General features: G+C 42.7%; 1 protein-coding gene across 3 annotated transcripts in view; it reads left to right on the top strand.

Annotated features, from left to right (window-relative positions):
• Positions 1-397: 397 nt before the first annotated feature.
• wasf1 (WASP family member 1) overlaps positions 398-14,153 on the top strand; it is a 64,277-nt gene continuing 50,521 nt past the window's right edge. The window contains exons 1-2 of one of the 3 annotated variants that reach the window (XM_046061154.1): positions 398-511; positions 653-892. The gene's annotated coding sequence lies outside the window, so the exon portion shown is untranslated. Of the gene's footprint in view, positions 512-609; positions 893-14,153 lie in introns of those variants that run through there. The other 2 variants (XM_046061156.1, XM_046061153.1) reach the window with 2 other exon arrangements.

Genomic DNA, 14,153 nt, shown 5'->3' with positions numbered 1-14,153 from the left:
AAGTATTCAATTCTCACAATTTTAAACATTGTATACATAAAATAAATAACAATTGAATAATAATTCGCTTATGAATTTTTAACAAATAAATAAAAACACTGGTTGCACCCATAAACTCCTAGATCTATGGTGCTGTGTATTTTCTTTTTTTTTTTATTCAGTCTTTGGTGTATAATCCTTGACCTTGTTGTAATTTATAGCAACTGTGTAAAAATTATATCTTAAACTATTAGAACAGGAACACACTGTACACTAATTTAATTTGTATTGTAGTGAATCTGATGTTATCAAATTGTTGCACGGGAGATCGATTATTTGTGCAACAATATGACTTTTATGTACAGTGAGGGTTGGAATAATCAAATCGATGTCCTTCCCTGAAATCGATTGGACAGCACAACATGACGATTCGGGACAACCGGCCAATACTGCGAGCGCGCACGTTATCCGCGAGACTCCCACCAGCACATCAGTGGCATGGAACGCTTTCTCGCGCCCCAACAATAGAGTGGTAAGTACCATTATCATAGACTATAATGGGGATGTTGTCTTGCGAATAAACGTAATTTGGCAGCCGCTGTTTTGGAAAGAACATCTTTGTCGCATATGGGTAAAAGTGAGGGATATTCTCTTTGTGTTACGAAACCTGCAGTGATCTTCACCGGACCAAGTTTAATGCCAATTTCACCAGCATACACCCCGAGATTCCCTTTGGAAAAAAGGTGCCTGGATTCGTCTCCGCCGCCGCCTCTTCCAACAGGAGTACATTTGATATCAGAGACAGGACAATCATGGATCCGACCCGGGGATTTAAATTCTTGGACACAGTGGCACGCTCTGCTGCTCAGTAAGGATGGAAAGAAAATAAGAGGAATTTTGACAAACGTATCAGGTAATATTCTGAACACTGTACTGAAGTCACATTTTATTTTATTTTTTACTTGAAATGTGACTTTAGTAGCGTCACGTTAACGTTATTGCGTGTCAGCACAGCAACAACTGAATTTAAAACCGAGTCACCATGTTGTAACATTAGACTTAAACTGTAGCTGCCTGTCTAGTAACGGTGCTGGTAATTCAACACTCCCTGCCCATTACTGACTAACCACATTAACCCAAGTACACAGGTGACAAATGTGGCAGCGCTGACAACGTTAGGACTCTAAAGTGGTCTAAATCATTAAAAGTACCAATCGTATGTTTATTAGTGAGTAGATAAACCACAAATGCATAACGGGACGGCTTGAAATGTGATAAATTGTGAGGCTCCACATCTGCAGGAGCTCCCGCGCAGCAGCGTCTTGGCACATTCAGTCTTACAGGAATATCATGTTGGTGAGAAACCGGAGAGCAAATATTTGCACTGCTCCGCACATTACCTAACGTTATAGCATCATGCCACGTATCACACTCATCCTTCAAGGTTTTTTTAATGTGCAGCTGGGTTGTGGAGTTCCAGGTTTGTGTACAGTGTGATTAGGCGAACCGCTGGTATCTGCACGACGTGATTTAATTTTCCCACTCAGAATGCTTTGACTTGACTCCGAGAGGATAGGGGCTGGGGTCTATTCCAGCCAGCTTGGTTTGCAGTCATGGGGGATGGTAGCCTTCAACCCAGGGAAAATCATGCTTTGTGAAATTCGAAACCTTCTTTGTACTTGTGCAGTAAGAAGTGGGCATAAGGAACAGCGTCTTGTGACTGCTGTGATCCGCTTTTATATGGTGACAGCTCGAAGATATTCTATGCATTGCATGATGGTGCTGTAAGGTATGGGGCTTACATTAAGCCCACCATATTTTCTGCAGCCTGTCCATTTAAACCCAGCCAGTATATAGTCTTAGGATGCTGCAGGGAACACTTTTCTCTACAGTGAAGCAAGGAACAAATTTCATGGCTTGCCCCTCAAAAGACAGTAAGAAGTTAAGTAAGAGCAGCCGGTAGTGGAAATTTGTGTTAAGATCTGTGGTTGCTGATGAATGGAACATCAGCTGCAGAACCATTGATAAAAGTCTGTGTGCGCTGCTGTGCTTGCTGCTTTTGACAGTAGATTAATGGGGCCAGTGTGAGCTTCTGCTGTATTGAAATGACATTCAAATGAAATGATAATACACAAGAGACTCAAACAAGGGCTAAGTGTGGTGTGGATGTAGTAGCGACTGCATGTGATGCGTACGAGCTGAAAGATTTTACTTATTTGTTGACTTTCTAATGAGGTAAAAATGACTTTCCTTCGAGTCAGGTCTTTATTGTCTCACAAAAAGAAATTCTTCAAGTCTAGACACCATGCCAATGTCAACAAACGGAAAGGGCTGATTCTTAAAACTATAGTTAGCCGCACTGCTCAGTAAACCCACACTGTCTGGACCATGACCTAATGAATTGCAGAGAAGTCACATTTGATTTTTAATTTTAACAAATACATTTTTGATACATAGAATCTGTGCTAAATGTGCAGACTTTCCAGACAAGCCTAGATTATTTATATAGAAAATATATAGGTGACTGTAAATGAAAGCAGCTCCGACTCCTTCGACAAAATAGTCTGAGGGCCTTGCAGCTGTTAAATGCATCAGTCTGCAACAGTGGCATCCAAACTATCACATGACAGGAGTGGAAGCTATAGCCTAAGTTTCACGACAACTCAGAGGGAACATATGCATACACAACACAGCTGCCATATAGGCTGAATATAAAGTTGCCTTCAAGAGTCCCTCCCTAAAATGACATTTACAGAACCGGTGATTAAATTCACCCTCGCTCACCTCGGGATCGGCTGTGTGCTGAAGTATGCCTGCTGTGGTCACCACATCACCGCTATTGTTTCGTTTGAGGCAAGTTTCCCTAGTGGATTACGTCCTGGTCTTTTGTTTTTATACTTGCAGATAAACATTAAACACAGGTGAAGGGTCCATCCGTATAAACTACTCTTTGATACATCAGTTTATGTAATAGTGCTCAGTTTCCCAGATAAATGACCTCTCCTACAGGTGTATTCCCAGAATAGATCAGAACATATTGCCGTGGTTTTATCTGATGCCGTTTGTGAACTCTGCTGCGAAGGATGACGTCCCTACACAGTTTGCAGTTCTCTTGTTTTCCTCTGTGTTTCAGAGGCCCTCGTGATCGCAGAGCCTTGGCATGCCTCCTGTGGAGGCTTTTGGACCTCTCTTATTTGTTGACATTGCTCTGATCCTTTGCCAGTCCCTTGCTTTCTCGTGCTAGAAGAATATCTCTCTTTATGTAGTTCTCTTTTGTTTTTCTTTCCAGAGGTGGAGGAGGGCGATAGGAGGACACACAGAATAACATACGGCATAATGAAACTGTGTATAGCGAGAGAAAGAAACAGGGATGACAGTAAAATGAGTGATGGCTGCCTGGCACGAGGAGGAGGTGGGAAGAAGGTGGCCCAGGGGTTCTGGGAAAGGCAGAGAGAGAGAAATCTATGTGTGTGCGCAATGTGCAACGCCCCTTTACGTGCCGTTTACTGGAGCCACAGACAGACCTCCTATCTCCCAGCTGTTAGGATGCTCCAAAGGCTCCAACACACAGCAGCTATTGTTCTTACTCTTGGCCAGGCCCACAGCTATATAATACTGCTTCTGTCCCTGGTCTGAACTGGCCTGACAGAGGGACACCGGGGCCCAGTTAGTCTGTCTTGACTGACGTTCCTTGTGTCTTCGTGCCGCTGCCTCCGCCACCTCCTCCACTGCTTTGTCCATATATTTGTCCACCCTTGGTTGAGAATTTTTTTTGCGCTCTCAGCGACCATGTCTCTCCTCATTTCTTTTCCCTTTTTCTTTTTTAACCCACTTTCTCGATTCCATATACTGTCCTCATTCTCTTTCTTGCACATTACCATCACTCATCTTCTCTGCAGCTCCAGGGATAGGAGTTGTCATAGTGTGCCTAACCTTATGACAAGAGATTTTGTGTTACAGCAGATATTATTTGCCAAAACTTATTACTTTTTTTTATTGCTTTCTCTGGAACAAAGCTGGACACTAAAGTTAATTATATTGGGTGCAAATTAAATTGAAAAAACCCCCACTTTTTTTAAGGGGCATTTATTTTTCTCTGACCACAGATCACCATTTGATGGAATTTTCCATTTGCCGGGAAAATAATTTGTCATCTATCCATACAATATCATACAGGAAAGTGTTGCTTTATCTCATCTAGCCTACCTGTAACGCCTTCCCACTGTCACTGTTTATCCACCTAATCTTTTTTCTCCACTCCCTTATAGTTGCCATTCTGGCTCTTTCAGCCTCTTTGTTTCATTCTTTCACTGTCATCCAGGGTCTCTCAGCAAGTTGACAGGATATCTCTGAAATAGACCTGTCTGATTGTGTGTCTGCCACTGCCAACAGGGCAAAAACACAAAAGCTTCTCTGAGCATAGCGCCGCCCCTACTCAACTACAGAAACTGAGCTTCATCTCCATATCTCTTCTGTCATTTCTGTCTTCCCCCTCTCTCTCTCTCTCTGTTTCAAGTTGAAAGTACCACCGTTAGTTATTTTCAGTCTTCTTCTCAGACTTCTCTGTCACTTGCTTTGGTGTTTTTTCAGTTTGCCAATATACCTAAACAGCAGGTCCTTACTGTGATGCAGCACCTCTGCTGCAAACTAGTTAGACCACAGCTGCTGTGTACATACATTCACGAGTTCTGTCACTCATCACCAGAACACTTTAGGCTCTGGTGTGTTTTAGAAAGGATTTGTCTTGCTTTTATAATGTTCACGGCAGTAGTGTTTCACATGGGCCAGTTGAAGCTTGGCAATTTGAAATGGTATGCTCCTGCTTTCCAGCTTTAAAATGACATGTTTGGGGTGAGAACATTGGTGTCATTACAAAGGTTGGGTATTGTTTCAATTTTATCGATTCTGATTCTACTTATCCAGTCTCTGTTCTAATGCCAACCCCTTCACCACAAATCATGTCAGCGCTCGGTAACATTCATCCACTTTCTCCTTGCTCATCTTCCCCCTTCATGGCTAAAGTGAAAGGAGTTTCTGTACTAGAAGGGTGTCCCTGGGGACTTGTATCTAAGAAAAATATATATTGGAATAATTTGCAGGCATTATTAGTTGACCTTCAATATAAAACAGAATGTCAGCTCATCTGTGTTTTTGTACCTCAGCTTGAGAGGTTGCTACTGTTAGCGTTAGTGGTGTCAATGGTGTCATTGTAGCTGGGACACCGCAACACAATGGATATGGTGTATTCTTTCAGATTTACGCCGTGTTTAAGTAAATGCTTTGTCATATTGGAGCTGCTTCCTCATCGTTCTCTCTTTTTTTATTTATTTATTTTTTTTGTTAGTGAAGCTAAGCCAAACTTTTGAGTGTTTGCTGCGGTCCGCTATGGTCCAGCAATGTAAACAGAAGTATTCTCTTCTCACATGCTTTCTTACATACTGCGTAACAAATGACGTGATGTTAGGTCCTCACTGCAGGTCCTGGCAATTTAACTTTTACGGACAGTAAAGGGCTCGCTTCAGGTCAATCAGGAGTACGCCAGAAATGAAAAATGAGAAAGTTAGGAACTGTTAAGCATATTCGAAATGCACGTGTCTTAAAGAATCCACAGTTCTTGGAAATTTGGTACAGATTTCAACTTGCAACAGGTTCTTGATACCCAACCCTATTCATCACATGTGGTTCAGAGCTGATAACACTGCTAAAACAGAAAGAAAGGTTAGGGGGGAAAACGGGACTTTCTCCTCATGGGCTAATGGCTGTTTCCTATAAACTGGATAAAAAAAAAAAAAGCCCTCACGGCTTGTCAGACAGTAATAGCCAGGTATTTGGAAATGAAGCACCGTGGTGTCCTGTGACTGACCCAGCTTATTGTCTCAGCTGCAAGCTGATGAACTACACAATGGGATAAACCATGGGCTGTTGAGACCACTCCCCTGGTGTCATGTGAATGTTTTGGATGGTAAATGTAGTCTGATCCCTTTTATCAGCACAATGTAGCCTTGGTGTGCACCAGGAGTGAATCAGATACAGGGTTCTCCTCAGAAGCTGTTGGCCCAAGCACTGACAGTGGGCGTGTATGCCACAGTGTATTTGTGTGTGTACAATCTGTCCATGGTTAGGGTATTCTTAGTGTTTATATTAGCAAAGAAATAACACTGTAATGTATCTTCCCTTTTAGGTCACAGCTTTTATGTCCTGTGCATAATCTAGCTGCCAAAATGCTGCCAATTGACTTCAGAATGGTCTCTGCAGATGCACTCAGCATGTGTGTATTTGACTAGATTTTATTATGCAAAGTTTGCAAACTCCATGATGGGCAATGCGACATACAGTCTATCTTTCTCTCTCCCTCTCTTTGAACATGCATGCACTCTATTCCTCTCCCTTGATTTCTGTCTGCCTCTGTTCAGCCCCCTCTTTCCTCTCTTTCACTGATGGGTTCTTGTTGAGCTGGCCGATGCCCTGATCGTCGTGGTGATGTGTGATGATTGATGCAGTCTAGAGAAAGGGGAGGCGAGGCACGTTTATTATCCCGTCCGCAGCTTGAATCCCTCGTGTCGGGACTTCAGACGTCCGTATTCAATTACAGACACGCTGCATTTTCATTAGGATTTTCATAAGCACTCATTTTTCTTCTCAGTTCGTCTCCTTGCACTGGGAAGGAGTAGCAAGGAAGAGGTAGACAGTGAGGGATTGGATGAAGTAGAAAATTAGAGATGCAATGGGCTTTTCTTTCAGGCACATAATGCACCACGCAATTTATTTTGTTCATATCTAGCTGTGGTAGTACCATCATCACTCCGATCATCTTTGTCATGTTTGTCTGTCATAAACTGTGTTTTTAAAAAAAATAAATAAATAAATAAAATTGTTATAAAAATAATCTTTAAAAGAGGAACAAAGCAATGCAAAGCAAGAGAAGGGCAAGAAGGGAAGGAGCCTCTTAGCGTCCTGGTGTGTTTGTCCACAGTTTCACAGCAGGGGTGCCTGTGCACACAGGCAACTGCTGCCTTCAATTAAGAGTCAATATTTGGCCGTTCATTTACTGCTCACAGCAAGGATCCAGCTCTGCTTTGGATTTGCATGAGGCCCGAGCACAAGGCTCGTCTGACTTGTGCTGGATAAAAGCCCAGCAGAGGCCGCGAGTTGACGCTTCTCTCCCATTTCAGACGGGGGCGATCGGAAGTGGCCTTCTTTTGGTCTTTGATGGTTAGCAGGAAATGCCAGAATCACTTAAATCCTCAGAAAGAGAACCTACCACAGCACAGCAATCACTTCATCAGTGTTATCAGTGCTTTTACGGCAATCCTGAAGGTGCACCAGGACAAATTATTTTGCTGCAGAGCAGGGGTCAGATAGAGGTTAAGAAATTCTTACTGGTGAAGTGGAGGGAGGTTGTGGCTCAGTTCATCCTCCTCCATTCAGTGGTTTGCCAGAGGAAACAAAAAGACATGGGGTGGTGGTATAGTGATATGATGAAATCAAAGGCTATCTCTCACGTCAAGTCATAGGAAATGACACAAACTGAGATACAGCAGTCCCTTACATAACCGTTATTTCTTTATAGACACATGCCCACAGCTTGAGTGTGTCGTGGCCACTATTATGTAAGAACGGGCAAAAATGCTTATGTCTAATTACAATCTTAAACTTTCACAAATGTATGTTGATCCTGAGATCTATCAGTCTATAGAGTCTCTCTCAGCTCTGGCGGTGTCTTTAGGCATCGTCTCCTCACCCTCGATCTGGAGCAGTGGTACATCAGTGTTTGTCTACTCATGTGTGTATGCATGAGATCACACGCATGTCCCTCTGCCTCTTTTATTAAGCATTAGCGCTGTTGACTGTGTAGCTAGTCAGCGAGCTATAACTGTGTACCATCTATAGCTGGGAACCATCATCCTCTTGATGTAGCGAATAGCCACGGCACTGTTTTTATGAGACGCAACACTGCTGGCTATTGACTTGCCCAACATAGTTAGCTTGGGCTGCAGGACACTAAAATGCAAAAAGGACTACCACTCAGAGCTCAGTGCTGTGGCAGAGAGCGTGTAATGCTGACTTGTAATTTGAGTATGTACTTGTAGCTGCAATATGTAATGTCTTCCTAGTTATTGTGTCATGTATCCATTTGCATGGTAGACTGTGGTGAAGCACTAGAAATTGATACTATAATACTGAGAAATGTTAATTTATTTTGTGTGGTTGGCTTGACCTGACTGGTTGACAGTTTCATTGCTGTCTAACTATATCACTTAAGTGCATTTTGTATTTGCATTCATGTTACTTGGCATGTTGATGGCTTTATGTTTTTTCTAAATAACACCAGTCATTGGTCTTTGGGAAATCCAGCAGAGTGCTCAATCAAACACACTTAATACGCTCACCTGTTATTTGTGCAGTCCTTCCATCAGTGCATAAGGAGAGAGTTGCACTTCACTGACTACATGCAGGGTGCACCTCAGATGACAGGTGTGCAGGCTGGTGCAACAGTGTGACAAATAACACAGACATCTGCAGGCGCAAAATCTGAAATAAAATCTGAAACAAGGAGAAAGGCTTTGTAAATCTGGCCCTGACTGCCCATGTGCTACAGATGCACATTGACCGCCCTGAAGGGTGCTAAATGAAAACACATTTTATATTTTATGATAAAGCTTTCCAGCCTCCTTATTGGCCTATTAAAGTGACAGGTGTATATTGAAATTCAATAACACGATCTAGATATCAACATTTACTGATGATCAATTATTTAGAGGCAATCACAGAAGCAACGTGCTGTGAAAGTAGTGCAGCATGAGTCCTGTGAACAGCAGCAGATGGACTGCAGTAATAACGAGGCTGTAGTGGCAGGTAATGTTATTCAAGGCTTATTTAGGTCCTTCAGCAAACCAAGATGCCGACAGATGATAGGGCACGGAACGATTGGGCAGGGGTGTCTCTGATCTTTAAATTAGGTGAGAATTTTTGATTGATCGTGTTGTTTTTGTGTGTGTGTATGCGTGTCTTAGCCCCTGTTTACACCTGTCATTTGCATGCGTTCTGGGTGATCCGATCACAAGTGGAGAGCTTGAAGTGCATCAGTTTGCACCTGGCATTAGAAAGCGTCTTGAGTGACAGCTTGTGATCGGATCTCACTTCCCCGCTCAAAATGCAAATAAACACACATCATTTCCGTTTACAAAGGTGGTGGTGTTTTTAAACCTGAATTTGATATGCTCTGTATTTTTATATATTTCTAGTCTTTTCGACCAAGTGCTTTTACACTACATCGCATTCACCATTCACACACATTCATACACTGTGTCTAAGTGCTCAAACAAAAACTAACATTCACACACAGGAGCAATTCGACATGCAGCCTGGAGGAGCCGGGGATTGAACCGCCAACCTTCTGATTAACAGGCAACCCACTATACCTCCTGAACCACAACCGCCCCAAAATTGACTGTTTATCAAGCATTAGGCTGGAAAAATTATTGAGCTGGCTAGCTATGTGCTTTTATTTTGGCAGAGGACAACGGGTTTGTGGAGGCGACCACCACTGGGTCTTGGCTGCATTCACACCTGTACCTACCTGTCCACTAGGGCTGAACGATTTGCGGAAAAAATCAAATTTTTCTGCCAGATAATGTATTGCAATTGCGATTCTATTTGTGATTTTTTTTTATTAAGTTTAGTTGAAGTTCAATATTCACTGCAGTCTATTTTTGACAGAAGCCGCGTCAAAAAGCACAGAGCAGACTACCGGGAAGGAAGTCAGACAGAAAGGCATAGAGAGTCCGGTCAATTTTCAAAATGAAACACTCCGTTGCAGACTCCAGATTGTGTATCAACAATACACAAAGTTAAGTTACGATTTAACTACGTAGCTTACTTAACCATTGTAGAAGCACAAAAATCAAGGACAACTGAACAAATCAACAAAATCAGAACAACTCAGCAAAGTCAGGCAGGCAAAACGCTCTTATTCTGAAATGCTCCATGTGGGAAATGCAACAACGGAATTAATTTGTAACTGCATGAAAACGGGTCAGATGCACTGTATAATTAACATCACGATTAGCTAATTGCGTTCTTTGAAATCGCAATTTCGATTTGAAAACGATTAATCGTTCATCCCTACTGTCCACTTGTGATCGGATCGCCCAAGATGCATGTTATTGCCTGGTGTAAACAGGGCCTTTGTGTGTCTTAATCACTCCTAGTTATCTAAATGTCAGATCAGTGCTTGTAGTTAAATGAGCTTGGCGTGAGCTGCCTGGAGGAAAACCATCCTCCTCCAACTTAACAGTAAAGCAGCAGCCCACATGGGTCCATCCTGCGGTGTAGGATAAGGTCAGAGGTCATTTCACTATTGTGTATGTGTGTGTGGTTATATAAATGTTCGTGGCGACTTGGGGCAAGAGCCTGGTTTGTGCAGCTAACCCTCAGGAGGACAGATAGGTGCTGACAGACAGGCCTGGCCTCACTGCTGGGACCACTGCCTCTGCTGCTGCAGAGCCTCTTCTTTTTCCATCACTCTCCCTCTGCATTCTTTACAAGCTCCCTGTGTGTTTAATCTCTCTCTCTTTTTACTCTGTCTCACATCCTCCCCTCTCCCACTATCTGTTTCTTTCGTGTCTATATACCATATTCCTCTCCTTCCTACGTCCTACTTTACATAAGCCGGGGCTGCGCAGACTGCTTCCAGTGAGGCTAATGATGACTTCCAGTTTCGTGGTCAACCTAATGTCTTGAGGCTTGACCAGATTTATTTTTTTATTTTTTTTAATGCGGCTCTACAGTGAGTTCAAACAAAGGTAACATTACAGTGGAATAGTAGAAGCAGAAGGAGTGGGGCAGTTGTTTACCAGGCCAGATGTTGCCTAGAGCATCAAATTACACTTTCCAAATGCAGCATGAATAAAAGACAGAAGAGAGAATGAAAATCTTTGCAGGTTCATTTCTTTGCCTTTTCATTTCATCCCGTTTGTCTAATGACACTAAAGATTTGTTTACATATTGCTACTGAATTACCACCAGTGTTCTTATTCTGCAGGAGTGACTGGCCTCAGTGCTATCATCAGCAGTTACACACTTACTTGTTAAGCTGTTTCTTTCTTGTATTTTACTTAAACTTTACTTAAACCTCTCAGCTTCAGGTCATTGAAATGCTGTTTGAACAATGGCTACAGGTTACGAAGCTACAAAGTGTCTAAAATTATTTTTATTACACGCAAATCCCCAAACTGTGCTTACTGAAGAGTTACAGAAGACACATGTTTTTCCAGCCCTTGACTGGGTTCTACTCAAAAGTTTCCTGGAGTTTGAAGACGTTTTAGTGAAGAGCGGGCCTAAGTGAGTTTGAGTTTTGAATCAGGCAAAGAGGCAAACTTTTTGTATCTATATCCGGTCAGTATCTGGAGCTACTTCAATAGTTGTGAGATGAAGGGCTCTCCTGTGTGGGGAATAGGAAGAGGTGGACTGTGAGCAAGCTGAGTAGGTGTTTATCTAATTGCAACAGGACTGAGAGAGCTATTGGTTGCAACTGTGACAGACAAGGGCATGATGACTCACATATCCTTACACACACACACACACACACACACACACACACACACACACACACACACACACACACACACACACACACACACACACACACACACACACACACACGGGTGCAGTGATGAGTGGGATGACAGGCAAGCCAAAGTCTGACTGACCAGGATAGATAACAAGGAATCGTGTGGGAGCAGTGATAACAACTGCTGTGGATTCTGTCTCTCTTTTAGGCTCACACACACTAGACTCACTTACTTAAGAGAAGGCTAGGGGCTTGAAATATGCCCACTGATAAGAGGAAAAATAGATTCAAACAAGGGGAGAGAATAGGGGAGCGAGAGCCTTTGTACCTGCAGGAAGAATTGGATTTGCTTCCCTTTCAAGATGTGTCGATTGGAGACCAGCAGAGAGCCTTACAGCCCAACACAAGAGAAAGAAAAGGGACTGAGAGGTGCTTTTGTCTGCATCCTCTCTGTCCCATTGTCACCCATATCGCCTTCACCAGAGACAAGACATTGCATTGCTGCTTGATCTCATGATCAAATCTATATGGACCGGCTGAATGTGTGTGTTTGTGTGTCAGCTGAGTGTGGATGGAGGGACGTAATGTGTCTCGATTGTGATCCTCTGGACTAGCAAACACACGGTACTCTCCATCTAAATATAGCGAATTGAATCATGCAGACACCTTAAGTAACAGTCCTCCTCAAGGGGGGGGGCTGCCTGGCAGGCACTGTGAATCAGTGTCTTTATCATTGTTCGATATAATGGACAATAAGTGGATGGCCAAGGCCTTAAGTGAGTCAATCTTCTATAGTGGTGTTAATACAAGCCTGTTAAACCACATTTTGTCTTCTTTAGCTCCCCTTCGCTGCATAGAGATTCACTCTTTCCTCCCACCCCGGCTCTCTTCATTTGTATGCAGAAAATGTTCACCCACTATTTTGCCCTGGCAGTGGTAGTTTTAAGCACAGCCGTCAGGACTATGTGTGGGTACATGGGGTGGACGGTGGTGTGGGGGTCACATGATGCCTGCAGCTGACCTTTTGACGCCTAATGAGCATGCTGTTTCTATGACGACATGCTGGCTTGTCACTTAAACTTAACTTGCCGCATTATGTCCCATTAGAAAAGGTTCCCTTCAGCTGAGTGTAGTTGAATCACTTTAGACTTGATCAAACCAGAACTCTGTCGTCCCAGTGGTCAGCCCCGCTGTTTTGTACCCGCTGGCACGGCCTCAGGCCTCCTCACAGCAAGGGCACCTTTGCTAACCATCACCACCCTGCTCTGCCAGCGCTTTGTTCCCAGTACTGTCCCTCTTGCACAGACACAGACTGTGATACTGCACACAAACTCAAGAGACAGCCTATGAGAGGTTTGCATAGCTGCCCTGGGCACTGTCTGATTGATTGGTCCAGTTTATCCCACAAACTGTCCGTGCTACCCCGGTTGTCTCTCTTTCTCACATATCCACCCCTCAGCTGCTGCCAAGTTGTTTAATCTGTCTTTTGGGTGTAATTGCCCCTGCTCTAAAATCATTGTTTTAAGAAACATAAGGGGGGGGTGATGGGTTCAGCAAGTAAAATGTTTGATTTAAGATTTAAAAACATAAGATTTCAAATGTAGGGAAGAATCCCAACATTTTTATAGACTGGATCATTTTCAGTTGATTTTTCATTTGTCTCTTGATGCACTGATTGTTTTGATTTTTTTTTTTTTTTGAAGTTTGGAGTGACAATGTACAGTGAAAACAAAAAAGGTTAATTGATAGTCGTCAGTTTCTATTAAGATTTATTTATTTTTTGCCTGTGTTTACACATTTTCTTCTTTGCAAGAGGCAGCGGTACATGAGTCTCAAATACAAGCTATTTCACCAGACGTTAAAACCACTCTTCTCATTCTGACCATGATGTATACTTAGATGTAGATCAAAGGAACTTGATTTAAGAACAATTCATCTGCAGTGTGCTGAATTTGCGCCTTGAGATTCATAGAGGGGTGGTGAAATGACGAAAATGAAAAAGGTACATAAGGGCACTTCAGATGTGGAAAAGCAGGGTGCAGCATCTTGTGATTCATGTCTCTTTACACTCACCGTCTAATTGCTTTTGACATGTTCCCCTCTGGGTTATTTACAGAAATCAGATGAATATGAATCAGTACATCACAGTGCATTGTACACTACAGAATCACAATACCCACTGTATTGCAACAGATTGTAAAATTGCAGCATCAGTGAGCTCCTGCTCTCCAGTAGAAAGGCTCTCTCATTTGTTAACCTGCCTCTCTGCCCTGAAACACAGAGCCCCTGGTGTGGATTGATCTCAATGAGAGAAGATGGTCCCTCTCTCTATTTCCCCTGATGCCACCCATGCTGCTTTTTATTTATTTATTTATTTTTATGTGCCTCAAGCTGCTGCTCTCTTTCTTCCTTTCTGTCTCTATATCTCTCTCTCTTGGAAAACTTTAACATGAACTACAATCTGAAGGTCTTCTTGAGATTTAAAACTCCTTCAATTTTATGCTGAGAGAAAATACACTGAATGGTACACATGGACATACACACAGTCAGTCACCTGTGGTTAGGTCTGCAACTAATAATTATTTTCGTAGTCAACTAATCT

The sequence above is a fragment of the Micropterus dolomieu genome, linkage group LG10, assembly GCF_021292245.1.
Source record: "Micropterus dolomieu isolate WLL.071019.BEF.003 ecotype Adirondacks linkage group LG10, ASM2129224v1, whole genome shotgun sequence".
Lineage (NCBI taxonomy): Eukaryota > Metazoa > Chordata > Actinopteri > Centrarchiformes > Centrarchidae > Micropterus > Micropterus dolomieu.
Note: the sequence above shows the minus strand (reverse complement) of the source record. Positions and strands in the feature narration are given on the sequence as shown.